Below are 17,527 nucleotides of genomic sequence, written 5' to 3' on the forward strand. Positions count from 1 at the left end.
CATTATCATGAAGTAGCCAGAACCACACCTGTCATAATAGCTCCCAGTTGTTGAATACTTACTCTGTGCTGTGTACTAGGCTCATTTTTTCTATATCAATTTTCTTACTTATACATCTTATAACAGTTCTTCAAGCAGGTATTATCCTAGCTGGTGACTCTGAGAATAACTGACTGCATTCCCTGTCCCTGTGCTCAGCCTCTGCGTGGGAAATATTTGGGACTTGGTAAATACACTTTGGAACAATGTTGAATGAGTTCACAATTGACATAGTTGTCTAGGACCTGCCAAACCACGGGCTGCTTCCCCTATCTAACATAGAGTGTACTTGTTTGCTTGGAATTATGTCCTCTAAAGAGTTATGTTCGACCATTAACACCCGGTACCTGTGAATATGACCTTATTTGGAAATAGGGTCTTTGTAGACATAATAAAGTTAAGAGGAGGTCATACTGGATTAGGGGCTACCCCTAATCTTATAAGAACAATAGCAGGTGTTCTTACAAGAAGGCGAACATTTAGACACAAAGGAACAGGGGCACACGGAGAGAACTCCACATGGTGATGAAGGCAGAGACTGAAGTAGCACATGCAGGAGCCAGGAGATGCCAAGGATAGCTGACAAGCACCAGAAACCAGAAGGGAGGCATGGAGGGAGCCTTCTTTAGAGTTTCTGCAGGGAGCATGGTCCTGCTGATACTTTGATATGGGGCTTCTGGCCTTAATAACTGTAACAGAGTACATTTCTGTTTTTTTAATCACTCAGTTTATGATAATTCATTAAGGAAACTCTCCAAAACAAATACAGCACTTTATTCCTTTCTCGGCACAGCAAAATGAAATTTCAGGGCACACACAGAGAGGGTTTAACACCCCTTATTCTCTTTCAAAAGAGCTGAAAAAGCACCCAGTTATTATTTATACTACTCCCAGTTCTCCGTCTGAAGATGAGACTTTTCAGTCATGCCAACAGTTCTGGGTTTCAGAATTTAAGGGCACACTATGGAGAGATTGCTGGTGAGTTTAGCTGAAGCTCAGCAGTCCCACAGGGCTTCTGTTCCAAGCAACAGATGAGAGAAAAGAGAGGCAGAAATTATGAAGACACCTCAATTCCCTCATGTAGAACACTAAGCAGCAGCTTTCTCCCTAAATGATTCTGCAAAAATATTTATTCTAAAACATCATCCGTTAATCTCACGTGCTTCCCAGGAGAAGGGAAAATCATCATGTGTAAGTGTTAGAGAGTTTCAACACCTCTCCTCCCAATCAAAAAGGGTACTGTTCTCTGGGGCTTGACATCTGAGGGCCCTGTCCCCCTAGACTAGGAGCCTCATGATAGAGGAACAGCCCCTTTTTGTCCTTAAAAATTCTGGGATGGGAGGGTCGGAGACAGAAAGGGTCCTCCCAGGATCTGAAAACTCAAAGGTTGTCTGCTCCTTTCTCTTTCTACCAAAGTCTTTGAAGACACAGAGGGAAGCTTTCCCTGACTTTCCCATCAGATAATATTCATTGAGGGTTAAATCCTCCAAACAGCACCATTCATACAATGACTAGGTTTTCATCAAGCTAGAGGTGCTGCTCAAAACCACAAGCTTAAAAATGCTTTCAGTTTAACGGGACAAAATAAAATGAACACAGAGTATTTTTCAAAACTGCCTAGTTCTGGGACAATTGCTGCCAATCAGCCTCACTCCTTGCAATCTCTTCGGTCCCAGCATTGACCTTGGGTCTCTGACAAACTATTTGCTGACTCTCTACGAAGCCTGCTATGTATGTTTTCTTCCCAACAGGGCTACTTGAAAGCCCCCATTTGGCCCAAGTCCCCAAATTCCCTCTGATTAGCTCTTGGCCTTCATCCTACTAAGCATGAGATCTGCTGAGTAGAATGGCTGCTGTACCCATCCTGACTCTGGCAACAGGAGCTTCTGTTTTTGCTGAAGAGGGAAAGGGTCTCAAGGGAGCAGTTTGGGTTCAACTTGGATGAAGTCTTCAAGCAGTAGTCTTCAAGGAACTGCTCAGAAACAAAGTTCTCTTTCACTGCATCATTTAGATTTTAAGGACAATACGAGCCTCTAAGAGAATTGACTGGGCGAGACTCTAGAGAAATGTTTATGTTATCTTGGCTAAACTGTTGGTGATGGTTAGAAGAAGAAGGAATCAATAAATGAAAAGAGAGAAAAAAGGGGAAAATGACTGGATCTGTAGGAGCAGCAGCTCTTGCAAATCAGATTTGGAAAGAAGCAAGGACTTACATTTCTATCTTGGAAGAGAGACACTCAGATATCAGTAAGTGATCAGGTCGTGGCCAGTTCAAATATTCTGAAGTGTTCTGATAAGAATTTAATAAGGACCACCTCACACATGCACATGCACACACACACACACACAAACATACCTTTCCCTAACTGAAGCATGCAGTTGGGGAATCTCTGGAGTCCAGAAGATGAGTCAGCCTAAATGACTCAGCAAGGAGGAAGCAGTGCTGAGGCTGTTGGTGGAAACACAGCTGGAGCTAATGCAGATGGGACCGTGAAGACATTGTATGAGGGCGAGTGAGGATGTGGCTGTTGTTCCCCAGTAGTGACCATCATCCTGTTACCACAACAATAACCTCAAGTTCCCAGGAGGAGCCTGAGGCAGGTCATTTCTGAATCCAAGTCAGTTCACCTCCCAAATGGGTTGATAATGGCAACTTTCCTGCCTACTGACAGGACTCTTGGAATGATTGTATGAGACAATGGTTGCTAAGGAACTTAGAAAAGTACCAATTTCAAACATGTGGAAAGGATTATAAGCATTCTCATGACAAGTTCCCCACCACCTACTGAAGGCACAATGCCTGCTTATGGGAAGAAATGGGGCATCAAAAATTTGAGGTGTGGGCTGGGTGAATCAAGGTACTTGCAGAGTGAATCACTGCAAGCTCAGGTGACCTCGTTATGCAATGTCAGGTGAAAATGTATTTGGTGAAATTGGGTGGAATTTCCCTCGAATCTTGGGATTGTAAGCCAGAAGAGCACCCCGTGAAAGCTGAGTCACAGCGGGGTGAGTTAAAGAGCCCTCAAAGAAGAAATCGGGAGAATTGGATCTCATCTCCGGCATGGCAAAGCCTGTGCCTGTGCCATCAGCTCTCTCTGCGTCTGTTTGCTCACTTGTAAAACAAAAGTGTTATCTCATAATCTTTTCTGCCAGTAACACTTTGTGAGAGTGTGTGTGTGCACATGTATGCATGCAAGGCCCTGCTTTATGCTGATGCAATGCTTTGAAAAACATTAGCTTCTCTTCTACAACATATACTCTGACATCCATTCAGTTCCCCAATTTCCCAGCTCCAAAGTGTACTCAAATTGTCGAGAAGCATGGAGACATCATCCTGATTTGCCAAGTCTGGGCAGGGTACCCCTTCCCCCAGACTCCACCTTTATGCACTGTATAAACTTGGGCAAGTTACCCTCTCTGGGCCTCATGTACTTTATTTGTAAAACAAAGATAGAAACTGTACCTATCTACAGACTTGGAACGAGAATCCAACAAGATACTTCATACAAATCATTTAGCACAATGTCTGAGTCTTTAAAAAGACTAAAGCAACATTCTCCCAGCAATAAACATTATCACAATTGCTATTATCATTCCTGCTATTACTGTCATAGTATTGTGTATTTCCATACCAGGATATATCCCTCCAAATTGCAGCTGTGTGTTTACTTAAATGGAGAAATCCATGAAGGCAAGGATTGGGCCTGTCCCATTCTTCACTTTATCCTCCTTCCTCTGCTGAATGCCTGGCTGATGGCAGTGCTCAATACTTGTCCTGTTAGATGAATGAAGGGTGTGAAGTAGTGGTTCTCAACCCTGGCTGCACATCAGAGTCACCTGGATATATTTTAAAATTCTGATGTCTACTCCCATCTCCAGAAATTCTGATTTAATTGATAAAGATTAGGACCCTGGCATTAATCATTTTTAAAGGGTCCCCGGGGTCTCAGTGGGCAGGAGGAGGTGAGGCTCACTTGTATAGAGTCTCAAAGATTAGTCACACCATTGATTTCCAAACTTTTCATTTTATAATAAAACCATTGTTCTCCACAACAAAGTCTCAGATCGAAATCTACTTCAAAAAAGAGAATGATGCAGCTTCCTCTGGTAGAAGTGTTGGAGGTGGGCACTGGGGCTCTCCATCCGACTGTGTGGGTCCAAGGTGGTCCACAAAGCCCACAAGCCCCTAGAGACACAACTTCCTAGGATTCAAACTGTCCTCTCCTGAGCTCTAGGCAGTATCTTCTCACTGCACTGCACTGCACTGCCAGCCTTGTTGACTCCTCATGTAACATGATGCCATCTTCACCCTGAAACTTGGTCTAAGACATACTGCAACTGTTTTTCTTTTACAGCCAAATTCAGACACTCTCAGCTCCCAGTGAAAATCATTCCCAGGCCTTGCAGATTGAGGAGAGAAAAAACCGCCTAAAATATATAAATAATTCAAGGCTGAGTTTATTCATGATGCTGTGTTTTCTCCAGGCAGCAGTTTGTATAATCTCTCTTACACTGCCAGTTGGGCAGCCTCCGTAGCATTTATTACTGCAGACAACCCGTTAGAAGCTGTTTTGATTTATACATCTACATTCTATTACAGAGGTAAGTTTAACAGCACACTGCAGTTTCTGCTGCTGACATTGTAGGAGGGGAAAGAAAAAGAAAAAAAAAAAAGACAGTGGAGAAAAGAATAGGAAATTATTTCTGCCGTTCCAGAGGAGAGCAAGGAAAATGGGCCTCATATTTTAATGACATATTTAGTTAGTTATCTGGAACACAGACACACACATACTACACTTACATACAACAACATATGTTTATTGCATCATTATGTCTTCACAAGACAGCAAATGTTTATTGAACATCTACTAAGTGCCAACTTACTCTGTTAGGTCAGAAGGATATATTGGTGGATAAAAGAGACAGTTGTTTGTCTCCTTTGTTATTACTGTTTGCTATCACCAAACAATGTCTCTCCAACAATGCTTAGCCCGGCATTGATACATGGTAGATACTTGATGCCTGTTGAGTGAATGAGTGAATTCAAAATGATAAACAAGATGAAGTTATATTGCAACTGTTCAGTTATCTGTCTTCGTGACAATGCTACATAAGATGAACCACACAAAACCTCATTCAACAATAAGCCTTTATTGTTCATGCATTTAGGACATTAGACTGGTTGACTCTGCTCATCTGTGCTCATCACCCAAATAGCTCAGAAATGGCTTGCAGTCCACTGATCAGTTCAGGCTTCTGCTGGGTCCAGTGGGATGACTCAGCTCTGCTCCATGTGTTTCTCATCCTTCAGCAAGCTACAGCCCAGCATGTCCTTATGGCCACGACAGAGAGACAGAGAGTAAGTATGATGGAAACACATGGGCCTCTTGAAGTCTAGACTTGGAACTGGGAAACCATTACTTCTGATACACTTGATGAAACAAGTCACAGAGCCAGCCCAGATTCAAGACATGGGTAAAAGAGTCCATCTTTAGCATGAAGATCTGCAAAGTCACATAGCAGAGACAAGGCTAAAGAGATTAAGAATTGAAACCACCTTTGCAATCTGTCACAGGAACCCAGCAAATTAGAGAAAAGGCAGTGATGGAAACCCATTTCTCAAATGAAATCTATTGCCTTTTCCAGTATCCAAGTGTATCCCCACCCAGCCCCTGAACAAGGCTCTTTGGTGAGTTTAGGGAGGATGCAGATATCTCTCTGGGAATAGTTCGTTGTGTCCTGAACGTCCTTCCCTCTTTGATCCTAGGTCTTCACCCAGGCCCTACGTGGGGTTGACACTGGCTGTGATCCATTGTCCTTGCTTGCCCTTGTTCTTCCTATTCCAGTTTAATCCATCACATCAGGAGACAAAATGTGTTTATAGTACAATGATGAGACAGTATTGTAGCTACCATATATTGGCAGTTTACCATGTGTCAGGGCCTGTGCTGAAGGACTTTGCTTACACTACCTCATTTAATTCTTATGATGACTCTATGAGTTAGTTATAATTATCCCTCATTTTACCACTAAAAAAGAACATTCACAATACTGAACGAGATTAAGTAACTTGTCCAAGGTTTCACAGCTAGTTATTAATCAAGCCAGGTTTCAACCCTAATTTGTCTGAATGCAAAGTCCATGTTCTTAATCACTGTGCTATGCTCTGCCTTCCTTAAACTGGGAGTTCTACTTCACTAAACCATTATGCTCACATTGGTCAAGAATTACCACTTCCTTAAAGCAAAGAGATCATGATATTCTGCCTGGCTCCCTCCTATGAGACACTGGGAAAAAAGGATTGAAGTTCCCACAACATTTCGAATTATTTTGCCCTAGAGACAAGAGGTTGAAGAGGTTCACTCAACAAGGGCAGGTCATTAAGTTTTCAGCCTCGTGTAATTTCTACCAGCTTTCACCAGAATATCCTAGGCTTGTTAGAGTTAGTACTAATGAGATCATAGATTATAGATTCCATCAGGAGGAAGAGGGATTATACAAAGACTTAGTGGTGCTTATTGGTATAACATGCACTATGTTAAATCCAACTGGCCCAAAAATAAATGCAATCTATGATCTCATTTGCATATTATCTCTCTTTGCATAATCCCAAATCAGGAAGGAGGCTGGTTCTGGACAAAAGAGAAGCATGAAAATTACATCCACGCTATTGCAAAAGCTTATTCCTACAGCAGCACCTTAATGTGGACCAATGGGAGAATGTAACCCAGTGGAATAAATGAAAGCTCATTCCAAAGCCAAGCTGTGGAAGGGCACCGAATTTCCCACAGATTGTCTGTTCAATCCCCAGTATCAACAGGGTAATGTCCAGCCTCCCTCCTCACCTCCACTTGACATTTACACCCAACGAACAATGGTCAAATGGAAATCTACTGCTTAGTTTATAGGTTTTCGGGCTTGTGACAGTTCCACTGTAGATCCCTAATCAAATCTGGATTCAAGAGCATGGCTTAGGTTTAAAGCCCTGAGAGGAGCGAGCTCAGGCATGCTGGAGAAGAAAGATATATAACCAGTCAACAGCACAACTAGGTGCACTGAGCCAGAAAACTGTACGGGTGAGAGTGACAGACCTGCTTCACCCCACTCAAGAGGGAGTTCAGTGGGCACTGACTTACACTGGGGATGGATGGAATCCTCAGTACGAAATGGAATCCTCAGTACGAAATGTTTACTAAGTCAGCAAAAAAGATGAAAGAGCACCGATTATGTTCAAGCACAAGAAAAAGTAGAGATTAGAATCCTGCCTTTAAAGTGCAGTGAAGGCTGGGCATGGTGGCTCATGCCTGTAATCCCAGGACTTTGGGGTGCCAAGGTGAGTGGATCACCTGAGGTCGGGAGTTCGAGACCAGCCTGACCAACACGGAGAAACCCTGTCTCTACTAAAATTACAAAAATTAGCCAGGCTTGGTGGCACATGCCTGTAATCCCAGCTACGCGGGAGGCTGAGGCAGGAGAATTGCTTGAACCCCAAGACGCAAGGCAAGGTTGCGGTAAGCCAAGATCATGCCATTGCACTCCATCCTGGGCAACAAGAGTGAAACACCGTCTCAAAAAAAATAATAGTAATTAAAATAAAATTAAAAAATAAAGTGCAGTGAACTCACTCACTAATAAACATGTCCCAGAAAGTGTTAAGCCTGGATCAATGAGACTGTCAATCCCTCCCTCCTTGAGACAGAGTGAGTGAGGGAGTAGGAAGAGGAACATACTCTTTGTCTTCAGCATCCCTCCCATGAAGAGGATGGGCAGAAGTCACCTAAACCTTGAAAAGATTCTATACTATGAAGAAATGGACATCAGCATGGCATCGCTCAGCAAAGCCAAGGGAAGGGTTGCTAATTCTGAAGACTACATCATTATCTTCAAAAGATACCTGTACTCCTATACTCAGTGCAGCATTATTCATAATAGTTTAGATATGGAAACTCTATGTCCACTGAGGGATGAATGGATAAAGAAATTGTGGTATATACATGCACTGGAATATTTCTCAGTCTTAATAAAGAAGGAAATCCTACCATCTGTGACAACATGTATGGAACCGTAGAAGATTATGCTAAGGGATATCAGTCAGGCACAGGAAGACAAATAATGCATGATCTCACTTAAAACATGAAATTTAAAATAGCCAAACTCGTAGAAGCAGAGAGTAGGATGATGCTGCCAGGGGTTGGTGCAGGCGCAGGCAGGAATGGAGAGATGTCGGTCAAAGGGACGAAGTTTTGTTATTTAGGATAAATAAGTTCTGGATATCTAAAGTAAAGCATAGAACCTATAGCTAAAAATACAATATTATATTTTTTTAAGAGCCGCATTGAGAGAGTGGGGCAGAGGGAGACCGTCGGTGGAGCAGCCTGTTCCTCTGCATGGCAGAGAGGCGCCCACCTTCTGGAGGTCAAGTGAACTGAAGAAGAGACTCACACAAGCATGTGGGCTGCCAGGGAGAAGGACCCAAGCAGCAGGAGGCTGACAATGAACCACAAGGAGGCATCTGAGGGAGGGTTGGGATCTGGAGTTAGATCTTCTTTCTGCAGTTGGGAGGGGGCTCAGAAAAGTGACCAAGCACTGACCATGAGGGAACCACAGAGATGGAAACCAACCAGAGAGGGCTGTAAGGACCTTCAGCGTGAGTCAGAAAAACCACTAACAGAGTGCACTGTGCCTGCCGTGGGTTAAATAAGAAATGCCTGTCCTTGGCCTCTTTCTCCTCCACTCACCCACACACCGCAGCACCTATCTCCATATGAGGGGATGAGGAGGACCATTCCCAGAGAAAGGATACAGGAGGAAGGGTAAAGAGCAGATAAGGTCACTCCCAACTACCTCCCCCAAGTCTCAAGCCCAGATAGCACTGGAGTGACAGGAAAAGATGAGACTACTCTCTTAAGCCAGAAGAAGTTGTGCAACCAAGAGGAATGGGAAATTATGAAATCTGCTACACTATGAATGAGAGATTTAATACAGCATTATTGGGAACAGGGACTAGGGAAAAAAATCCTTTTATGTTTGTAACTCAGCCCGTTTATATACTTCAATAAACCCAAAATACATACACACACACACACACACACACACACACCCCTGTGTATACATGTACAATTTTAAAAATCCAGTCAAAGTAAAATATAGCCAAAAGCTGCTTTATTTTTTGACACTCTGCCTTTCTTCCTTGATCTTGTGATCCTCCCTTAGTGAAATTAAAGAATTTAAACTTAAACTTGGTGGAACTTTATATTATTTTGAGCCTTGAGAGGAATGCGGCTATGTGGCCTGCATCATGTGTAGCATACAGCTGCAACTTCGGCTTCTCCAATCATAGATTAACTCCCTTATTTATTCTTGTACTATAGACGATAAGGAAAGACCAAAAAGTATGAGAGCTAGGACTCCCAGGAATCTATTACCCCTCCTTATGGAATGTTAAAGCAATCTACCTTGGAATGTAGGAACCTATAACCAGTGAAATCACTGTAACATATGTATTGGTCTTACAAGGAAAATATTGCAACTGTTAAATTTCTCCATCTCTGCCTATGTAAGTGAAAGCCTTAATTTCCCTACTTTGGAACACTGACCCATTCTTTTGGAATCCGTGTTTCCTCCTGGGTTGCTACCCTCAAGTTTTACACTTGAATAAAATCTACTTAATCATATTTTCTGAATCTCATTATTTAAGGTTGACGCTTCTCAGCACTTGCGTGAAATCTCATGCAATTTCCATCATTTCTCTACTCACTTTCACATGTAACAAAGTTCATACTCTCTCTCAACCAACTTAAAACGCTTCTCCACTCCACAGTGCATACGTGCCTTACGCTGGGAACCTGAGGGAGGAAGGACATCGTGGTTTCAAGGCAGGTTTCTTCACTCTCACTTGCTTCCTCAGTCCACGTTGTCCCTCACTTTCTAACTGTTGTTTAGAACTCTCTAAAGAGATTACAGGGCACGGTGGCTTTGTAACATGTCAGCTTAGCTAAGCAGGAACTCAATTCCCAGAGTTTCATCTCCATGAGGTTCCAAGTTGAAGAGGCTATAAGAAAAATGTACACGAGATAGAAAAGACCATAGTGAAGAAGCAGCCATGCTTAACATCTTCAAGTTTGGTGTAGGCCGCCAGACACTGGCAGCTCATGCATGTGGCAGCTCACTGATCTGCCAGCTTGTGTTGCTGGTATGGGACAGCACCCAGGCTTACACCTTCTACATTGTGTTGCTGTGTGGGGCAGGACCTGAGCTCACAGCTTCTAGAGTGTGTTGCTACTTTGGGGCAGCTCCTGAACTTGCAGCTCCTCTAGCACTCCCTGGATCTCTTCCTTCAGCTTATTCAAGCCCTGGGTCAGGTGCATGTGCAACTCCATGTGAAGAGTACCCGTTTCCCATTAAGTTTGGAGGTAGTGGGAGACAGATAAATGCTTCAGCTTGTTTTTGTGGAATTCAGTACCTCTCATGGGTTTCCCTTGTTCTCCTGACTCCCTGACCATCTCTCATCTCAGCTGCTGGCTTGGGTGACCTATAGTGACTTCAGGCTCAACATCAGACACAGACCACCAGTCCTGCATGACATCCCCACCAGCTCCCATAACAGTGTAAGATCTAATTCTTACTCATAGTGGTTCTTCTTCTCTGATTGGGCCCTAATTGATACTCAGTTATAAAGAACATCCAATAAAGATACTCTTTATATTTATATATACTTCTTGATAAAGAAGAACCAATTCCTGCTGCTTCAGTGCTTGCAGTAGCTGGTCATGCACAACAGTATTTCAGCCCCTGCCTTCCTTTCCACTTACATATTATCTCATTTTGTCACTTCATCTCTCCAGGTAGCATCCTCTCAGAAAACTTTTACAGTGCAGCCCATAACTAGCTCCCTTCCATAAAGTTCACTTCTGGCATACCAGGAACACATATAAATCTTAGGCCAACTAAATTCTGCAACTATCATAACTTCTCAACACAGTCCTCTATAAATATTTTCAATCTAAGATCAGGTACTGGTGCTTATGTTCCCCAAATACCAAGAGGAACATATTAAGTTCTCCAGTCAGTTTTCTTTGGCAAATTGTTGTTTAGTAAATACATCTTCTCCACATGGTACAGCTTATTTCTCCAGTCTCATTGATGTAGGGCAAGTCATCTGACTTGTTTTTGCCAATCAGTTAAGGAAAGAAGCAACATTGTGCCAATTCTGAGCCAAGATCTTAAGAGACACTACATCTTTCAGCTGATTCTTGTATTTATCCCACCATGTCTTGGCCAACAACTGGTTCCAGGAAAACAAGACACAGTGAAGAGACTGAAACCCAATCTACATCTAGGAACAAGCCTGACCAAACCACAGTCTGAACTGGAGCTGCCAAGAGGAACTCAGCTTAGATCTTCCAAACTACAGGCTGCCTGCAACTTCATGAAAATAAATGTTTATTTTAATAACAATAAGATTATGAGATTGTTTGTTACACAGCATTATTATGGCGATAGCTGACCGGTACACTTTGCTTATACTGTAGTGAGAAGGAATTATTTGCCTCCAGTAATTCTCCCCAGCTCATTTTCCCAGATATCCAGTCTCCTATCAATTCTCAGCATCCTTTGTATTGAAGTGGGTGATGAGCTGATGCTGAGAGAACCAATTCTGTGACATCTCCTTTGCAATTGCTTAATTGATGGCTTAGCACATCATTTCAGAAAACGAGAAGACTTGGGCACTTAGTGTTTAGTTTGGGCACTGGAGTCAAATCTGAGATGATAGAACAAGTTATGCTTACTATTCTCCTTCACACATACAAAATTTGGATCATACTATATATATAGATCTACGATCTGACTTCTTTCACTTAAAAATAGATTGTAACATTTTTCCATGACACTCAATTTTCTTCTACATCTTCAATTTTCTCTTTCTTTGAAAAACTATTAGAGAATAAATGAGAATATCAAGTGCAGTAAGGAGAATGGCAGAATTATGCATTTGGGCTCTTCTCACCTGTATTTGTAGGGTTTTCCCTGGCATTCTGAGTGCTTATGTAAACCGAGAGAACCTCAGTGGCTCTCGGTTTACATAAGCACTCAGAATTCCCAGGGAAATATAAGGTTGTGCCACTTGTTTCTCTTGTTTCCCCATTTGGTTAAGACTAGGTACAAACACATAGTCAATGACAATAAATTAATTAAGTTACACTGAATTAAATTGAAATAAAATATACTGAATTGAACTGAACTGTAAAGAAAACAAAAAAGAGGTGTAATATTAGTCTGCACTAACTCCAGCATGAAGAGTTTCCCGAAACAAAATGTGTCAGGTGTTTTTAAAGAAGATTTATTTTTGCTCTCAATAAATTAGGAACAGCAGTAAAGAAAAACATCCTCCAAATGTTCAGAGGTTTCTCTCTTCATCCCACACCAGGTCTTTAGATCTTTAAAGGGGAAAAAAAGTTTATGACAAATGATTTATTTTGCTAAAAGAATAAAGTTAATTTACATCTCCAAAGGGCATTATACATGAAATTGCAATATTTCCATGTTCCCAAAATTTTTACTCTTTTTTTCACTCTATCACTACTTCCAAAGAAAAAATTCTTGCCTTGAAAGTTTTTCAAAATATCTTATCTTTGTCCTTGGTCATTTCCAACCATGTAGAGCTTTTCTTATCAGGACCATCAACATGAAAATGCATGGTTATTCTCAAAAGATGTTTTTCTAAGCCTACATATTCACTGTAAAGCATCCCAGAATCCTCTAGAGTGAACGTAAATAAGCACAATAGGGTTGGAATTGATGGTCTTGAACTCTTATCTTTCTACACTGATGGTCAGGAACTATAATATGAAAAGCACAAAGCTTCCCTCAACAGCTACTATACAATCATGGTAATGTTAACAATAACAACTATCAATCAATTATACAAGCTAGACATGATTCCATCATTTAACTCTTATGACCAACCACACTCTGTGAAAGAGAATCTTAATATCCAAACCATATAGATGAAGAAAGGGAGGGTTTAACGACTTGCCTAAGAGAATGAAGACAGTAACTGATGGAGCCAACAATGATATTCTTGCTTCTGACTCCAAAATCCTCACTCTTAAGTTTTTTGCCTGAAACTCTATCTCTCTTCGAGAGGGAATAAGAATAATATCAACTATCATTTATTAAGCCTTTCTGATTAGGCCCTACCTTACTTGTTGCTTATAGATATACTCAATTTGAACTTATTCCACATTAGCATCCAAAAAATGCCACATCATTTACTAGTCGAAATGGAGTAAAGTTCATCTGTGAGCCCACAGTGGGAAGAATGGCAGGAAGACCAGTGAATGTCATTCATGAGAGGCTCCTCTTCTCTACTCTTAAACAAGCACACCATCATAGTTCCTGGCCCAGAACATTTGGGAATGGGTCCTGTAGACATCACCTTGTCTATGTTACTTCCAAACTGTACTGCCCAGGCTCCGACCTCTGTGGGTTTGCAACTGGCCACACCCTATCCAGGGTAGTACATGTCAACAGTGCCCAGGCCTCTGCCATTTTCAGAAACTCCAAACCCCTTCTATCTTCCAAGGCAGATAAATACCCAGCATCAGTGTATATCCTAGTGTTTAGAAACCAGTCTTCTGGGGTTAGTGCTGAAGAACCAACACCTTCTACCATAAAGGCCTGAAAGAGCTACTTTAGGAATTTGAACACACCAAGGGAATCTTCCATCCACCATGAAGAGAAAAAAGAAAAAATAGGTATGTGTAAAGGAACTACATTATGCCAGACACTTTGCCATGTCCTGCTCTACTTTGCTTACAAAACTGCAAGGTAGAGATTATTATAATTGGTTTTTAAGATGAGTAAACAAAATATTAGAGAAGTTTTTTTTTTAAGTCCCTAAATCATACAGCTATTTCACTCTTTGCAGACAGCCTGAGGAAAACTTGTAGCTAATCTTAATAATAATTACCATTTCTTGAGCTCTTAGTCCGCACCAAGGCAGTATACTAAGCACTTTATATCCATTAGTTTCCATAACAATTCTATAACTTACTTCATTATCTCCATCTGAGAATGAGAACCACTGGAGCTCAGAGAAGCTAAGTCCTTTGCCCAAGGCCACACATCTGGGAATGAGGGAGTCCAGATGCGAGCCTCTATGTTAGAATTCAAAGTCAGATTCTTAACCCCAGCACAGCACAGCCTCCCGTCAAGGCTTTCAAGGGGAAGTGTGGCCCGAAAAGGACTGGGACTGCAGGGGAGATAGGTGGATAGAGAAGGCAGGGAGAAAAGTGAAAAATACCAGCTAGTATTCCTGGTGCTCTCTGAGCCTTACCACTGGAGCCCAGGGTACTCATTTTACAGGAATGACTCACAGGACAAAAGAGCAGAGGCCTGGCTTACTTTGTTTTGCAAACCATACCCTGTAGAATGAGAATAATTATTAGTCATCTGCAGGCCTTGTGATGCTGGTAGCTTAGTCACTGAATAACTATTATAGATCACACATTCCTATTCCTTTGGATAGAGCCTCAAGCCACCTACACAATCCTTAAACAACTTTTCAAAGTCCCTTGAGCCGGGGGTGGCGGCAGACACACTCTTCAGAAGCTATGCATTCTTCTTACTGAGAGATGGACACCTTGTGGCCAGTAGTGTAACGAGACGTCTTTCAGCAGAATGAACAGGCATCCCTATCCTGCTTTCAATGACCCACACACTCTTCAAATTGTCCTTCCCGCAAGACAAGATACTTCAAGCAGTTTTAAGTCTTCCTTGGGGGTATAGAAGTTTCATGTAAACTAGGTTTAGTTTACATTTGTGAGAGACGTTATCGCATGTGAATGAGATAGGAAAAGAAAATACAGCAGGCATATGAGTGGGTAAAGGTACCAAATTCTAAAAAAAATGATATGAACACATATGTGCATGCCCACACACACAGACACACACACACAAACACGCCACTTAATACCTTAATGAAAAATAAGAGTCACAGCAATCTGGTGAATAACTTATTTATTTTGCTTTCCATTTTGAATTCTAAGAGTGGAGCTACCGAGATGACTAAAACAGTTGCTGTCCTCAAAGAACTCAAAGGTTAGTGAGAAGACAGAAACGACATTAATACAATAAAACCAAAGATGTTATTATGAAAGCTCAGAGGAGAAACATCCAAATCAAATGGAGCTGAAGGTTAGGCAGAGGATGAGAAATATTTCCTTGAGGTGATGAGAGCAAAGCTGAGCATTTCTTAACACACACCTGCCCAAAGTAGAAATTGTTAATGCAGTACCCTGGCAATCTAGATGAGCTGGCCCCATGATTGAGGATTTCATTCATATATATTATAGCAGTAAAGATGCTTTGAGCTTTAAATAATAGAAAGCTTAATATCAACTCATGTAAACAATGAGAAATAGTTCTGTCACGTAACAAGAAGTGCAGGGAGGCTTCAGATGTAATTTATCAACTCAAAGACATCATTTGAAACTCAGTTTTTTCCCCCATGATTCTACTACGAAATCCCCAAAAGATTTTCCTAACTATCTTCTAGATCACAAGGTTGCTGCTGCAGTTCCAGGCACCATGTACAGACACAAAAATGTTCAGCAAAAGACCCAAATGTCCATCAGTGACAGACTGGATTAAGAAAATGTGGCACATATACACCATGGAATACTATGCAGCCATCAAAAAGGATGAGTTTGTGTCCTTTGTAGGGACATGGATGCAGCTGGAAACCATCATTCTTAGCAAACTATCACAAGAACAGAACACCAAACACCACATGTTCTCACTCATAGGTGGGAACTGAACAATGAGATCACTTGGACTCGGGAAAGGGAACATCACACACCGGGGCCTATCATGGGGAGGGGGGAGGGGGGAGGGATTGCATTGGGAGTTATACCTGATGTAAATGACGGGTTGATGGGTGCTGATGAGTTGATGGGTGCAGCACAGCAACATGGCACAAGTATACATATGTAAGAAACCTGCACATTATGCACATGTACCCTAGAACTTAAAGTATAATAATAATAAAAAAAAATTTTTTAAAAAAGAAGATATCTTTTCCATGTGACAACTTTTTACAAACAAAAGTTTTCCCAAAAGCTTCCCAGCAGGTTTCCCCTCATATCTTATTGGTCATAATTGGGATACTATGATTGGATTACTAAGAACTGAATAGAGGGAGGCTGTGATCTCCTCAAGAAAGGCTTGGAAAGTATGAAGAGGGAGAAATATTTGTTGAGCAGGTAGATAAATTTTTGGGTACACTATGAGTGGGATATTTGGGAAAACAAACCTATCAAACATAGTGCAAACCAAACTCTTCCCATTGGAAATTCTGATGGAACACTGTCTCTTAATTGATTGACTTATTTGAGGGAGTATGCTATGCTTCTGTAAATGGGGCTGTATCAAATGCTAAGAATTCCAGCTTTAAGCAGATAGAGCCAGAGGGCTGGTCTTGGTACCATAGAACTTTTATGCTAGAAATGACCCAGAGGTGATGATTTTAGAGATCTGAAAACTGCTGTGCCATTTACTCAATACATGCTTTGTACTGGCCTTTGCTGCCTGCTCTAAAATACTTTGCCCACTGCAGCTTTGGGCCAAGACCGGATTCTTTTCTGAGGGTCCTTCCAGCTCTGAAAGTCATGACTCATCATGATATGTGATGCAGAAAGTCTGATTCATCATGACATGGGACACAGGTTCGTAATATTCCTCATCACCAACATTGTATGATATTTCATATTGTTTTTAGCGATCTCACTAGAATGGAGATTCTTGAGTCAGCCTAGCACATAACCAGACAAATTGTTGGTACTCTAAAACAAAAACAAAAACAAAAGACTTAAGTTGGTTTTATGACAGAAGAGCTGAAAAGTACATGTGACCTTTCATTTGGTAGCAGCACTCCCGGAAAATCATCTTATAGAAATTATTTGAATTTTTAGAAAATCTTAAAGCACATTTTCATCAAAGTGTTATTGATCAGGTGTGAAAAGCACGAAACAACTAAATATCCAACTCTAAAGTCTTGTTTATATTAAGTGTGGTATATTCAATGAGTGGATTACAATCATGAAATGTAAGTTTTAGAGACCTTATAGCATGTAAAATAAAATTATATGTTACAATAGTAAGTGAAAAGTGGTACTAAGTTTTATTTACAATATAATGATAATTATGTAAACCAAACAACCCAAGCGTTTAGAAGGGAAGAAAAAAAAGACTAAAAAGAAAGGGACCAAATGGTGCATAGTAGCTGCACTGAGAAATTTTTTTCTTTCTATTTTTTTTTTTTTGACACTCCAAAAATGTTTATAATGGATATGCACTGGTTTTATAATGGAGAAACACAATAAAAATCACTGATGGATTATTTCACAGATTATCTTTTTTAACTTAGTCTTACCTATAATTAATCTATATTACAGTTGTTGACAGGAATAAATCCAGGTGTTTAAGA

The 17,527-nt window shown here is 41.1% G+C and overlaps 1 long non-coding RNA gene across 1 annotated transcript in view; it reads right to left on the minus strand.

The window, feature by feature from the left end:
• Positions 1–5,060: 5,060 nt before the first annotated feature.
• LOC126955283 (uncharacterized) overlaps positions 5,061–17,527 on the minus strand; it is a 36,066-nt gene continuing 23,599 nt past the window's right edge. The window contains exon 5 of the long non-coding RNA XR_007725871.1: positions 5,061–5,371. This is a non-coding gene — a long non-coding RNA (uncharacterized LOC126955283). The remainder of the gene's footprint in view (positions 5,372–17,527) is intronic.

The sequence above is a fragment of the Macaca thibetana genome, chromosome 5, assembly GCF_024542745.1.
Source record: "Macaca thibetana thibetana isolate TM-01 chromosome 5, ASM2454274v1, whole genome shotgun sequence".
NCBI classification, from domain to species: Eukaryota; Metazoa; Chordata; class Mammalia; order Primates; family Cercopithecidae; genus Macaca; species Macaca thibetana.